The 14,355-nt window shown below is 46.2% G+C and overlaps 1 non-coding gene across 1 annotated transcript; it reads right to left on the minus strand.

Moving 5' to 3' along the window:
- Nucleotides 1-13,985: 13,985 nt before the first annotated feature.
- On the minus strand, nucleotides 13,986-14,093 carry LOC132232138 (small nucleolar RNA SNORA70). The gene has a single exon (XR_009452285.1). It is a non-coding gene; the product is annotated as a small nucleolar RNA SNORA70 (small nucleolar RNA).
- Between the last annotated feature and the right edge of the window lie 262 nt (nucleotides 14,094-14,355).

A 14,355-nucleotide genomic window follows, 5' to 3' on the forward strand; every position in this document is an offset into this window, starting at 1 on the left:
TGCAGGCTGGCCACACCCCCTTCAGGGAGGAGGGTCCTGCTGGGGTGCCTGGCAAGTTTGGGTGAGGGGCTGATGGTGTTTGCAGGCTCGCCAAGCCCCTTAGCAAGACCCTCACCCCGTGAGGGTATGGCCATTCTGGGTGAGGGGCTGATGGCTGTTTGCAGGCTGGCGACAGCCCCCAGCCACCCAAGCTCCCAGTGGAGGCTGGATGGAAGCAGGTATCTGGGATTTATTTAGCTTCTATAATTGAAACTTTATTGCCTTTTGCAGAGGTCACAGCTGGCCAGGGTAGGTGGGAAGCTTGGATTCCTCCTTCGCCGGGGCAACCGAGCCTCCTGCTTGTTCCAGCTGATTGTTCTCCCACACCACCTGGCAGCTTATCTACAGCATAATCTGGTGCATTGGCTGGGAAATACCAGTTGAGCTGCCCACTTAGGGCACCATTGGTAAGGGGCAATGGCCAGGTCCATTCTCCCGGGTGCACCTCCAGTGAATTACTGGGTCCCAGTCCTCATCAGGCCCAGACAACTGGGGCCCCTGCTTGTGCCCCAGTGGACTCCAAGGAGGACAGAAAAGCCCTTTCCAGAACCAGATGTCTGACCAGTGAGTTTTCACCCGGGGGACCAGTCCGATTCAAGCCTGTCCTTTGGGACAGAAGAGGTGACTGATCACTGCCTAGGCAAAATATTTGCCTCAGTTCAGGGACTTTCCATGGGTGGAAGTCAAAACTCAGTCTGACTGGTGTGTGAATGTGAGTGTATGAGTTTGTGTGAAGTGAAAGTTACCTTGTGTTTGTCCTGCATTTCCATTCATTGGGAGGGATTACATGGTTTAACTGCAAATATAGGAAGTAGTTCCTCCAAATCCACTGTCTTAGAATGTATGTTAAGGAATTTTAAGAAAGGTTTTACTGGGGACTATGGGATGAAGTTAGTCCCCTGGATGTTAAGAAAGATTTGTGAAATAAACTGGCCATCTTTTGGAGTAGGATGGCCAGCAGAGGGTGCATTGGATGTCCCCACAATCAGGAATGTTTACAGAGTTATAACAGGAGACCCAGGTCATCCCAACTAGTTCCTCTACATTGGTCAGTGGCTGGAAATAGCTCAGCTCGAGCTACCTTGGATCCGGCTCTGCATGTGTAAGAAGGGACAGAGTAAGGTTATAGTGGCAGGAGTAAAGAGACAGCCAGGAGAAGTGAGGCAGGCCCCTCAGAAGGAGACTAAGCCTCCTATTCTCCAGGAACCCCCTGAGGAAGCTCCACCAGTTTTACCACCTCCATATGTGCCTCAAGTGGCACCCAGTGCTCTGTTGCCAGGTCAGGGAAGCTTAGATACACCACCTCTTTCCATCTCTCTCAAATAAGACTCTCCAGAGCCAGTTGGACAGCGCTTGCGGTCAGCTGCTCAGGGACCCAGGCCACCACCAGCTTTCCAGATGCCGATCTGGGAGACTAGGGGTCCCCAAGTGCTTGGAGGAGATGGGACCCTACAAGAGGGAGGATTGGTCTTTTACTACCAGCCTTTTACCATGACCAATCTCCTGAATTGGAAACATCACACTCCTGCTTATTCTGAAAAACCTTAGGCCATGGTAGACCACCTAGAGTCAATTTTCCAGACCCATAAGCCCTCCTGGGTTGACTGCAAGCAACTTCTTCTCATGCTTTTTAACACTGAGGAGCACATGAGAATAATAACAGAAGCTCAGAAATGGCTCCAAACCCAAGCCTCAGCAGGGATATTAGACACAAACATATGGGCCAGGGAGGCCCTCCCAGATGAGGAACTCAGAGGGGACCTGAACTCAGAAGATGGAAGGGCCAGGCTAGAGAGATATCAACTAGCCTTCCTCTAGGGCAGCGGTTCTCAACCTGTGAGTCGTGACCCCTTTGGCGGTTGAACGACCCTTTCACAGGGGTGGCCTAAGACCATCCTGCATATCAGATATTTACATTACGATTCATAACAGTAGCAACATTACAGTTATGAAGTAGCAACGAAAATAATTTTATGGTTGGGTCACAACATGAAGAGCTGTATTTAAAGGGCCAGAAGATTGAGAACCACCGCTCTAGGAGCTCAAGGCCTGGGCCAAGAAACCCACCTATATGGCCAAGACCTCTGAGGTTTTCCAGAAACCTGATGTAAGTCCAGCAGCCTTCTATGAGAAACTCTGTGAGGCATATCGGATCTACACTCCTTTTGATCCTGAAGCCCCAGAATATCAAACTATGGTCAATGCAGCCTTTTTAGGTCAGGTTCAGCCCGATATAAGAAGAAAGCTACAGAAGGTCAAAGGATTTGCAGGGGAAAAAATGCAACTGAACTGCTAGAAAGAGTAAACAAGGTTTTCATCAACTGAGACAGGGCAGCTAAGAAGGAAGTGGAGGAGAGACTGAAAAAGAAAGCAACCTTGATAGTGGCTGCTATTAAGGAATTCAAGCTCCCAGACAGATAAGAAAGGGAAACAACAAGGACTTATACCAGGGGGAAGAAGGACAAACCTTAAGCGGGATCAGTGTGCCTATTGTAAGAAATCTGGACACTGGAAGAATGAATGTCCAAACCGCCAGAAAGGAAAGTCAGGGTCGTCCAACCCACACATCAGCTTTAGGCTTGAATCACCCGAGACAGATCTCATTGGGCTGGCAGCAGCCAACTCCTAGTAGGACAGACTGGGCTCTTTCCAACTGGGCCGCCATGAGCCCATGGTCAGAATGAAAATTAGGGGCCAGATTATGAACTTTATGATCGATACAGGGGCTGAGCACTTGGTAGTCACTCAGAAGGTAGCTCCTCTCTCAGGAAAGGAGGCCACCATTGTTGGAGCTACTGGGAACCAGTAGACTGTTCTGCCGTCCTCGCCAATGCCAACTTGGCAGCCACCAAGTAATCCATGAGTTCCTGTACTTGCCAGATTGTCCAGTGACTCTAATGTGTAGAAACCTTTTAGCCAAGATGGGGGCAAAGATTGCCTTTGCCCCAGATGGCTCAGCACAGTTGCGCCTATGTGAGGAGACCTCCCCAATGATCCTGTTCTTAGCAGTGCCCAGGGAGGAAGAGTGGAGACTTTATACCTCCCAGTCAAAGGACTCACCATCAGAACTTGAACTAGAGGAAGAATTCCCGCTGGTCTGGGCAGAAGGAAATCCCCCGGGTGTGGCCAAGGACCATGACACAGTACTAATTGACTTGAAGCCTGGGGTACAGCCTGTCAAAATCCATCAATATCCAATTCCAAGGGATGCATGCCTAGGAATCCAGGTACTGTTAGACCAGCTACTTCAGTGGGGATTTCTTAAATGGTGTCAGTCTCTCTTGCCTGTCAAAAAGCCTGGGACTAATGATTACTGCCTGGTTCAGGATCTGCAGGCTGTTAATGAGTCTGTTTTAACCCTGCATTTGGCGTTGCCAAATCTCTACACCCTCCTGGGACTCATTCCATCAGAGGCAGAATGATTTACATGTCTAGATATGAAATATGCCTTTTTCTGCCTTCAGTTGGCAACCTCCAATCAGCCCCTGTTTGCCTTTGAGTGGGAAAACCCAACTTTAGGGGCCAAGGAGCAGTTCACCTGGACCAGACTGCCACAAGCATTCAAGAACTCCCTGACTCTTTTTAGAGGAGTGCTAGCATCTGATCTGTCCAAATTCCCAGGACAGGCCTTGTGGTACACTCTACTCCAATATGTAGACAACCTCCTACTGGCTAGCTCCACATGAGCTCAGTGTTGGGAAGGAATGTGAGCCCTTCTGAGACTTTTAACAACAGATTACCAGGTGTCCAAAAAAAAAAAAAAGAAAAGAAAAGAAAAGAAAAAGGGCACCAATCTGTCAGAGAGAAGTCAAGTACCTAGGTTTCTGAATCACCTGAGGGAAACAAAGACTAGGGACTGAAAGGAAGCAGGCAGCATGTGCTATTCCAGTCCCCAGCACCCAGTGGCAGATTCAGGAATTTATGGGAGCAGCAGGGTTTTGTCGAATTTGGATCCCAGGGTTTTCAGATCTAGCTAAGCCCCTCTATGAAGCTTTAAAAGGAGAAGAAGGCACCCATCAACTGGGGTCTTGAGCAGGAAAAGGCTTCACCACCATAAAGGCAAAGCTCACTGAAGCCTCAGCACTAGCGTTCCCAGATATGACATGGGACTTTAATCTCTTCATTCACGAGAACAGCGGGGTAGCCCTAGGAGTTCTAACCCAGGAGTTTGGACCCTGGCAAAGACCAGTAGCCTATCTCTCCAAGCAGATTGACCCAGTTGCCTCTGGGTGACCCCCATGTCTTAGGGCCCTTGCAGCCACAGCATTATTAGTCAAAGAAGCAGATAAGCTTACCCTGGGACAGAACTTAAATGTTAAAGTACCTCATGCTGTTGTAACCCCAATGGAAGCTAGGGGGCAAACCTGGCTAACTCTTGCTCAAATGATTCTATACCAAAGGCTTCTATGTGAAAATCCTCAGGAATGATTAAAAGCAGTGAGAACTCTTAATCCTGCCACCTCCTTACCCGCCGCTGAGGGAGATCCTGAACATGATTGCCTAGAAGTTCTAGAGAAGTTTTATTCCAGCTGGCCAGATCTAACAGACAGGCCTCTGCAGAATCTTGACCTGGTATTTTACACAGATGGAAGCAGCTTCCTAGATGAAGGGAAAAGACAAGACAGATATGCAGTAATATCAGACTTTGAAACAGTAGAGGCACAGGCTCTGCCCAAAGGATGGTCAGTGCAGAGGGCAGAACTTTGGGCTCTGGTGAGAGCCTTAGAATTCAGCAAGGAAAATCATGCTAACATTTACACTGACTTGCACTATGCCTTTGCCACCCTGCATATCCACGGGGCTATATACAAGGAAAGAGGACTCCTGACCGCTGGAGAGAAAGGAATACAAAACCAGAATGAAATCCTAAAATTACTAGAAGCAGTCTGGGAACCCAAAGAAGTAGCAGTCATCCACTGTAAAGGTCTCCAAAAAGGGAAGGACTAAGTGTCAGAAGGAAACTGTCATGCAGACGCAGCAGCCAAGCTAGCTGCTAAAGAACAACTAGTGCTGTCGCAGATCATGTTGGCCCCTGAATTACTTAAACTTCTTTTTTTTTTTTAAATATATTTTATTGATATTTTACAGAGAGGAAGGGAGAGAGATAGAGAGTTAGAAACATCGATGAGAGAGAAACATCGATCAGCTGCCTCCTGCACATCTCCTACTGGGGATGTGCCCGCAACCCACGTACATGCCCTTGACCGGAATCGAACCTGGTACCCTTCAGTCCGCAAGCCGACGCTCTATCCACTGAGCCAAACCGGTTTCGGCCTTAAACTTCTTAAATACACTCCTCAGGAAGAGGAATAGGCCCAGCAAGAAGAGGGTAAGAGAACGAAAAAAAGGTTGGTGGACACTACCAGATCATAGGGTCTATGTCAAGAACAGTTAGCCCATAAGGTAGTCCTCCAGCAGCATGAACTTACTCATTTAGGGAAGACTGCCCTAGAAGTTTTGTTAAGCAGATACTACCTAATTGCCCATCTTCCCTCTTTATGTGCCTCAGTCTACCAGCTCTGCCTCCTCTGTGCCCAGAACAATGACAAACAGGGTCCTGTAGGACCAATGGGAGTTCAGTGCTGCAGGCAAGCTCCCTTTAAGGACTCAGAGGTAGATTTTACAGAAATAGAGCCTCAGAGAGGGAATAAATAGCTCCTCGTCTTTACCAGGTATGTGCACTTTTTCAGGCTGGGTCACGGCATATTCTACTCACACAGAGAAGGCAAGAGAAGTCACTAAGGCATTGTTAAAGCACATCTTTTCACAGTATGGAATGCCTCTAACCATAGGGTCAGATAATGGCCCAGCCTTTGTAGCTGAAGTAGTGCAGCAGGTAGCTAAGGCTTTAGGAATTAAATGGAACTTGCATACAGCTTACAGGCCCCAGAGTTCAGGGAACATAGAGCTCATGAACCAGACTGTCAAGCAGGCTATGGCTAAGCTATGTCAAGAGACAATCTTACCCTGGACAGATATCTTGCCTCTTACTAGTATACTCCTGTGGGTACGCTGTGCCCCAAGGGCCAGAGTAGATTTCTCTCCCTTTGAAATTCTATATGGCAGACCCTCTCACTTAATTCAGCTGAAGGGAGATTTGGGGGAATAGGAAACTTAGAAATTCAGAAGCAATTAGAACTTGGGAAAACTATCTTTGAAGCCCACAAATGGATTACTGACTGATTGCCCATCTCTCTAGGAACAGCTGTGCACCCTCATAAGCCTGGAGACAAGGTTTGGGTAAAGGATTGGGAAAAGAAGCCCCTTAAGCCAACTTGGAAGGGATCCTACCCAGTCATACTAACCACTCCGACAGTTCTCAAGATTGGAGGACTGAACACCTGGATCCACCACTCCTGGGTGAAAGCAACCCACCAGCTGAGTGATGCCCAGCCTAAGTGGAAGGTGACCTCCAACCAGAAACACCCCCTGCAGGTCACCCTTAAGAAGACAGCAGACTTGGCTGACCAATCTGTTCCAAGGAATTCAGATAACACCCTGTTGAATTCTTTTTTACACTGATATTTCTTTCTTATCTCCTCCTAAAAGTATTGGTATTTCTGGATAATCATTGTTTTTATGTTTCTAATAATTGTTATTTTATCTTTGTATGAGTGTCTCCAGAACCCTAGACTAGTATCAGGAGGATAACATTTCTGCCCTTGTTGGGACACAGAAACATTATAAATTACTACCTCCTATACAGCAAAGGAATTTATTGCTGTCCCCGGACAAAATGAGGCTGTTTCTTTTACTTTCACTAATTGCCCTCCCCTTCTTGCCTAGAATCTTAGCTGGCCGTCCAAGTTGGGGTCCCAATGACCATCCCTGGACAGAATGTTCATGTTTTAAGGAGGGCCAGACCCAGAATCTCACTGATTACAATCCTGCTTGTTACCAAGACATTACCACTTACTGTGAGTGGCAAGAGAGAATTTATATCACAGGATCCAACTGGTACCTGCCTACAACCTCACCTAGCTCCCTTATGAAGAAAAATAACTGCATAGGTTTCACTTTTCAAAACATATGATGGGGATACCAAGGCAAAGAGGGCTCTAAAAATAACCCTGGGCCACTGGATAAGAAAAAAGGACAGGGTCCAGGCTGCATCAGACCCTAAACACTACTTACCACCTACTCAAACTCACAAATCTGGCTCTGGCCAAGGAATGCTGGTTGTGCTTATCGTTAACCTCTCCCCGATACCTAGCCACTCCTGTGTCCTCAGAGATCCTTGTTAATCTTTCTCACTCTGCAGGACTTGGAACAGTCGGCTCCACAGTTACAAATGTTGAATTATCCCAGGAAGCTCCTATGTGTTTCCTAAACAGCAAAGGGATGGAGTTTGTGGGGCATGTTCCCAAGCACCTATGCCCTGCCACAGTCGATAGAGGTAGATATCAAGAATGGAACTCAGCCTGGTGCCAACCAGCACCTGGAATCTTTTTCATCTGTGGAACAATTGCTTAGTTGTGCATCCCTGGCAGTTGGACAGGGAGTTGTATCCTTGCCTTTTTAATACCTCAGATTAATATTATCCCGGGTAATCAATCCCTAGAAATGCCCTTAACAGCCTACTCTCACTTCAAGAGAGCTATTCAGATTATACCTCTTCTACTTGGGTTGGGGGTTGCAGCAGGAGTAGGCTCAGGAGTTGGAGGAATAGCAACCTCCACCTCTTACTACCAAACCCTCTCCAAAAGTCTAGCAGATAATATAGAGCAGGTTACCCAATCTCTAATATAACTTCAGGATCAGATAGATTCCTTAGCAACCACAGCATTACAGAACCGTAGAGGATTAGACTTACGGCTGAGAAAGGTGGACTCTGTTTATTCTTAAATGAGGAATGCTGTTTCTATACCACTGCTTATATATGTTCAGGGGTAGTAAGGGACATAGCCCAGCAACTAAGAGAATGGGTCAAAAAACTCTTGGAAAATCTAATTCTTGGACTCATGGTTTGGAAAGCTCCATTGGCTATCATGGCTTTTGCCCCTATCAGGGCTCCTCCTTATAATATTACTACATGCTTATTTGGCCCCTGCATTCTTAACTTTCTCACCCACTTTATTTCCTGTCACTTAGAAGCGTTCAAGCTCCAGATGGTGGTACAAGCCAGAAAACCAAATTACCATTACAACCCTCTCAGGGAAGATGAAGAAGACTCAAGCTGCTGAACCCCCATAATGATGTCCCTCCTCAGCAGCAAGCAGCTAGAGTGGTCAGCAACCTTATCCCCAGTTCCTGAGTTTTCTAGCATCCCCACAGCTAAGGCTAGCTTAAGGAACAAGAGGGGAGGATGAGGGGAACTATAAGACAACTGGGGGGCTAGCAATCTGAATCTGTGCCAGTATCCAGTATTCTGATGCACATTCTTGCTAGTATAATTAAGCCTCATTCTTATCATTAATGCTTGTCCTGCCTTGCAGAACCTGTTTCCCGGATTACTTTCACTTTACAGAGGCCATAAGCCATGAACCATACACAACCCCCAGAGGGGGTTGGCAGTGCTGGTGCCAGCCAGGCCTTTAGGTGTAATCTCACTTCCCCCATTCCAACTCACGGGGAGCTGCAAAGCCCTTGAAAAGCCCGGAAGCCTGGTCCATATTTGGGAGACAAAGAAACTAAGGGGATAAAAGGGAAAGCTCCCCCCACATTCAACACTCAGGCTTTGGAAACTGACTCCCCTGAGTCACCTCACTAGTGCTTCTGCAATACAGCTGTCCTTTTCTGAATCCTCTAGTGCAGTGGTTCCCAACCTTCCTGATGCCGTGACCTCATGTTGTGGTGACCCCCAATTTCATTGTTACAAATTGAACACAATTAGAGCATAGTGATTAATCAAAAAAACAATATGTAATTATATATGTGTTTTCCGGTGGTCTTAGGCGACCCCTGTGAAAGGGTCGTTCGACCCCCAAAGGGGTCGCGACCCACAGGTTGAGAACCACTGCTCTAGTGCCTGGCTGATTGTTCTCCCACACTGCCTGGCAGCTTATCTGCCACATTTTAACTTATTCAACTTCATAAATTTCCAGTTTTATCTTATAATTTTTCTTCTGTGCTTTTTCTTTTGCTTAATTTTTGTTGTTTTCCCCAAGTTGAGTGAGACGGTATATCATTGTTATAGATATAGTTATGTAAAATTGTAAATTTCTTTAAATAACTACTTTAATTATATCATAGATTCTAATATGTAGTATTTTCACTATATATAAGTTTTAGAAATTTTGTGATTTCAGTGTTTTTACATATTATTATTATTATTATTACTTTTTATCCAAGAAACCTCATGGAGAGGTATTTTGGGTTGTTTGTTTTAATTCCAAGTGGAACAGATATTTTGTATTTTGGGCATTTTGTTTCTTTTCTTTTGTTTTAATTTTTATTTTATTGAATTGTAGGTAGAGAATGTTATTTGTATTGTTTCTATTTTATGGAGATCTCAAAAATCATGGAAAGAGAATGCAAACCATGCCCACCATGCCATATCTGAATTCTGACCAGAGAACTGAGCATAATAAAATTGTTTTTTTCTGTAATAAGTTTTGGAGTGGTTTGTTATCCTATACTAATAAAAGAGAAAAATGGTAATTGGCGTACAACCGATACCTTTTTCATTGGCTAATCAGCAAGATATGCAAATTAACTGTCAGCCAAGATGGCGGCAGGCAGCCAGGCAGCTGAGAATAGGAGGCTTGGTTGCCCCAGCGATGGAGAAAGTCAAGGATCCCCGCAGCTGCGGGGCTCTGAGCTCCTGAAGCAACAACTCCAAAAGATACAATGTTTTAATTATAGAAGCTAAAAGATGGCAGTTAATTTGCATACTCAGGCTCCAAGCAGAGCGAAGCCAAACAGCCCTGAAGCAGCAGGGCAGAGAGGCCTCAGGGCCTGGGATCAGCGGAGCCCAGAGGCCTCCCGGCACCACGATCAGCGGATCCGAGAGGCCTCCCAGCCCCGGTGATCAGCGGAGTCGGAGGCCCCTCGATCAGCGGAGCCGAGAGGCCTCCCGGCCCCAGTGATCAGCGGAGCCAAGAGGCCTCCCGGCCCCAGTGATCAGCGGAGCCGAGAGGCCTCCCGGCCCCAGTGATCAGCGGAGCCGAGAGGCCTCCCGGCCCCAGTGATCAGCGGAGCCCAGAGGCCTCCCAGCCCCAGTGATCAGCCGAGAGGCCTCCCAGCCCCGGTGATCAGCGGAGTCCAGAGGCCTCCCAGCCCGGTGATCAGCCGAGAGGCCTCCCAGCCCCGGTGATCAGCCGAGAGGCCTCCCAGCCCTGGTGATCAGCGGAGCCAAGAGGCCTCCCGGCCCCAGTGATCAGCGGAGCCAAGAGGCCTCCCGGCCCCAGTGATCAGCGGAGCCGAGAGGCCTCCCGGCCCCAGTGATCAGCGGAGCCCAGAGGCCTCCCAGCCCCAGTGATCAGCCGAGAGGCCTCCCAGCCCCGGTGATCAGCGGAGTCCAGAGGCCTCCCAGCCCGGTGATCAGCCGAGAGGCCTCCCAGCCCCGGTGATCAGCCGAGAGGCCTCCCAGCCCTGGTGATCAGCGGAGTCCAGAGGCCTCCCGGCCCCGTGATCAGCGGAGCAGAGAGGCCTCCCGGCCCCGAGATCAGCAGAGCCTAGAGGCCTCCCGGCCCGAGATCAGCGGAGCCGAGAGGCCTCCTGGCCCCGGTGATCAGCGGAGCCGAGACGCCTCCGGGCCAGGGATCAGGGGAGCCGAGAGGCGTCCTGGCCCTGGGATCAGCGGAGCAGCGAGGCTTCCCAGCACCGGGATCAGTGTGACAGGGTGCGGAGCCCCAACCCTCTGATCGGCCCTGCTCTTTGCATGACAGGAGTGGCACTGCAACCTCCCTATGGACCCTGCCTTGAGTGTGACAGGGGGTGGTGCCCCAACCCCCCAATCGGCCCTACCCTGAACATGACTGAGGGTGGCATCGCAACCTCCCAATCCGCCCTGCTCTGTGCATGACAGGAGGTGGGGCCCCAACTCCCCAATGGGCCCTGCTCTGAGCCCGACCAGGGGTTACACCTAGGATTAGGCCTGCCCTCTGCCACCCGGGAGCAGGCCTAAACCAGCAGGTCCTTATCTCCTGATGGGTCCCCGACTGTGAGAGGGCACAGGCCACTCTGAGGGACCTCCTCTCCCAACCCCGAGTGCACAGATTTTTGTGCACCGGGACTCTAGTTCTGTAATAAATAAATGAAACACGGTTAGAATGTCAAGAACATTTATGATTTAAAAAATAATAAAAAAAACTCTCATTATCGGGAATGACACTGTAGGTCATAAAATTGAATCAACCTTTTGATATTTCAATCCCTCCAAAGAAAATTGCCAATCATTATCATCCTAATCCTATTTAGACACATCCAGTGACTGGGAGTTTACTGATAATAACTTTTGTCATAATCAAATTAGAATTATTTTTTCTTGCTGCACTTAGCTAATAGAACATGGCATAAGAGAAAAATAATAGTGCCCTGGCCATGTGGTTCAGGTGGTTGAAGTGTCATCCCATACACCAAAGTTTGGGTATTCAATTCCTGGTCATGGCACATGCATGGGTTGGAGGTTCCATCCCCAGTTGGAGCACATATGGGAGGTAATCAATGGATGTTTCTCTCTCATATCAGTCTCTCTCTCTCTCTCTCTCTCTCTCTCTCTCTCTCTCTCTCTCTCTCTCATCAACAAAAACATATCCTTAAATGAGAATATTAAAAAAAGTAGAGAGACTGAAACATCACTCATCTGGGTAGTCCAGGACCAGGCTCAATTTTTCCAAAAAGAGATAGTGTATGTAATTCTTTATCTGTTTAATTTTTTTTAATATTTAATAGAGACAGAGTAGGTGAAACAGCTTTTACAATTTCTACTTTTAGCTTCTATTCTCTAAAAGACAAAGTAAATAGTAACTTGGTACTTTGTTCAGTATTAATTTATCAGTTATATGCCAGTTAAACATGATTGGTCGACATGATTAATTTTTCACTGTATGGAAGCCTTTTTTAACTGATAAGATAAAATATTTACTTACATAATAAATGTTCTTTGTAATTAATAGGTTGCAAAAGAGACATCTGCCTCTATTTATGGGCCCCTGACTGGCTACTCACCTCAATGTCCAGAATATGAAATTTATGAGCCATTGTTATGCTTGTATGGAGTTTTCAATTTATTCTTTGTATAGTTGTATTTTTCTTTGCCATATGACCTCAGAATAAAACCTGTTTTAAAATGTTCAACATTTTAAAACCTTGGCTGGTGTTGTGTGCTGGGCTGATATCTGATATAATTCTCAGAAACCTGAAGGCTTTGGACTAATCCCTGAATTCATTTGAGCTTCTATCTCCACATTGTTTATAGAAAACATTAGGCTGCATCCCCAAAGACTTTCTGAACATAAGGCCTTTGGGATAATCTCAAATTCTCCTGGCATTGACCCAAACATAATGCTAAAACGAAATCTGATCCTGTGGACAGTTGACCCATTGTTATGCAAGAATTTTTGTTTTAATGTTTGATCTTCTTTATATACTAGAAGCCCAGTGCTCGAAATTGTGTGGACCCACCTACCCGCAGCAGTCTTTGATCATTATGGCATCAGGACCACTGGGTTTTTATAATATAGATTTATTACACTTTTAAAAAACTTTATGTTGTTGACACTAATGCAGATGTTGCCCATTTCCCTCCCTTTTTCCTACATCTACCCAGCACCTGCTCCCATCTACCTTGGCCCACACCACAGTATTGTCTGTGTCGATGGGCTATGCATATGTGTTGTTTAGATAATCCCTTCTTTTCTCCAGTCCCTCCACCCACTCCCCACTGACATTTGTTAGACTGTTCCATGAATCCATGCCTCTGGTTCTATTTTGTCTGTCAGTTTGTTTTGTTCATTTCATTCCTTATATTAGTAACATCATATGGTATTTGTGTTTCTCTGACTTGCTTATTTCATGTAGCATAATCTCCAGGTCCATCCATGCTGTTATAGAGGGTCAAAGTTCCTTCTTTTTTAAAAATATACATATATTTTTAAATATATTTTATTGATTTTTTACAGAGAGGAAGGGAGAGGGATAGAGAGTTAGAAACATCGATGAGAGAGAAACATCGATCAGCTGCCTCCTGCACACCCTCTACTGGGGATGTGCCCGCAACCAAGGTACATGCCCTTGACCAGAATCAAACCTGGGACCATTCAGTCCACAGGCCGACGCTCTATCCACTGAGCCAAACCGGTTAGGGCTAAAAATATATTTTTATTGAGTTCAGAGAGTAAGGGAGAGGAAGAGAGAGAAACATCAATGATGAGAGAGAATTATTGATTGGCTGCCTCCTGCTTGCTCCCTACTGGGGATTGAGGTGGCAACCCAGGCATGTGCCCTGCCTGGGAATTGAACTCATGACCACCTGTTTCATACGTCGATGCTCAACCACTGAGCCACACTAGTCAGGCCAGAGTTCTTTCTTTTTTACAGCTGTGTAGAATTCCCTTGTACGATTGTATCACAATTTTTTATCCACTCATCTACTGATGGACACTTGGGCTGTTTTCAGATCTTGGCTATTGTAAATAAAACTGCTATGAATGTAGGAATGCATATATTTTTTCTGATTGGTGTTTTGGGATTCTTAGAATATATTCCTAGATGTGGGATGGCTGAGTTAAAGTCAGTTCCGTTTTTAATTTTCTGAGGAAACTCCATACTGTTTTCCACAGTGGCTGCATCAGTCTGCATCTCCACATCCTGGCCAGTATTTGTTGTTGGTTGATTTATTGATGGTAGCCTTTCTGGCAGGTATAAAGTGATACCTCATTGTGGTTTTAATTTGTATTTCCCTGATTATTAGTGACATTGAGCATTTTTCAAATGTCTATTGGACATCTGTATGTTCTCTTTGGAGAAATATCTATTCATATTCTGTGCTGATTTTTTTTTTTGGCTGTATCCAAGGTCCTTTAAGGCAACCCATACTAGCAACAGGTTGCGTACACTACCAAGGATGCTGCTGTTTGCAGCCATTGCATGTGCCCATTTTTTAATTGGATTGTTTGTCTTTCTGGTTTTGAGTCATACTAGTTATTCATATATTTTGGAGATTAACCCCTTATCAGATGAATCATTGGTGAATATTTTCTCCCATACTTTGGGTTCCCTTTTCATTTTGTTGATGGTTTCTTTTGCTGTGCAGAAGCCTTTTAGTTTGATATAGTCTTATCTTTTTATTTTTCCTGTGTTTCCTTTACCCTCAGAGACATATCAGCAAAAATACTGCTTCAAGATATGTCTGAGATATTACTGCTTATATTT

Source organism: Myotis daubentonii, chromosome 3, assembly GCF_963259705.1.
Source record: "Myotis daubentonii chromosome 3, mMyoDau2.1, whole genome shotgun sequence".
NCBI classification, from domain to species: Eukaryota; Metazoa; Chordata; class Mammalia; order Chiroptera; family Vespertilionidae; genus Myotis; species Myotis daubentonii.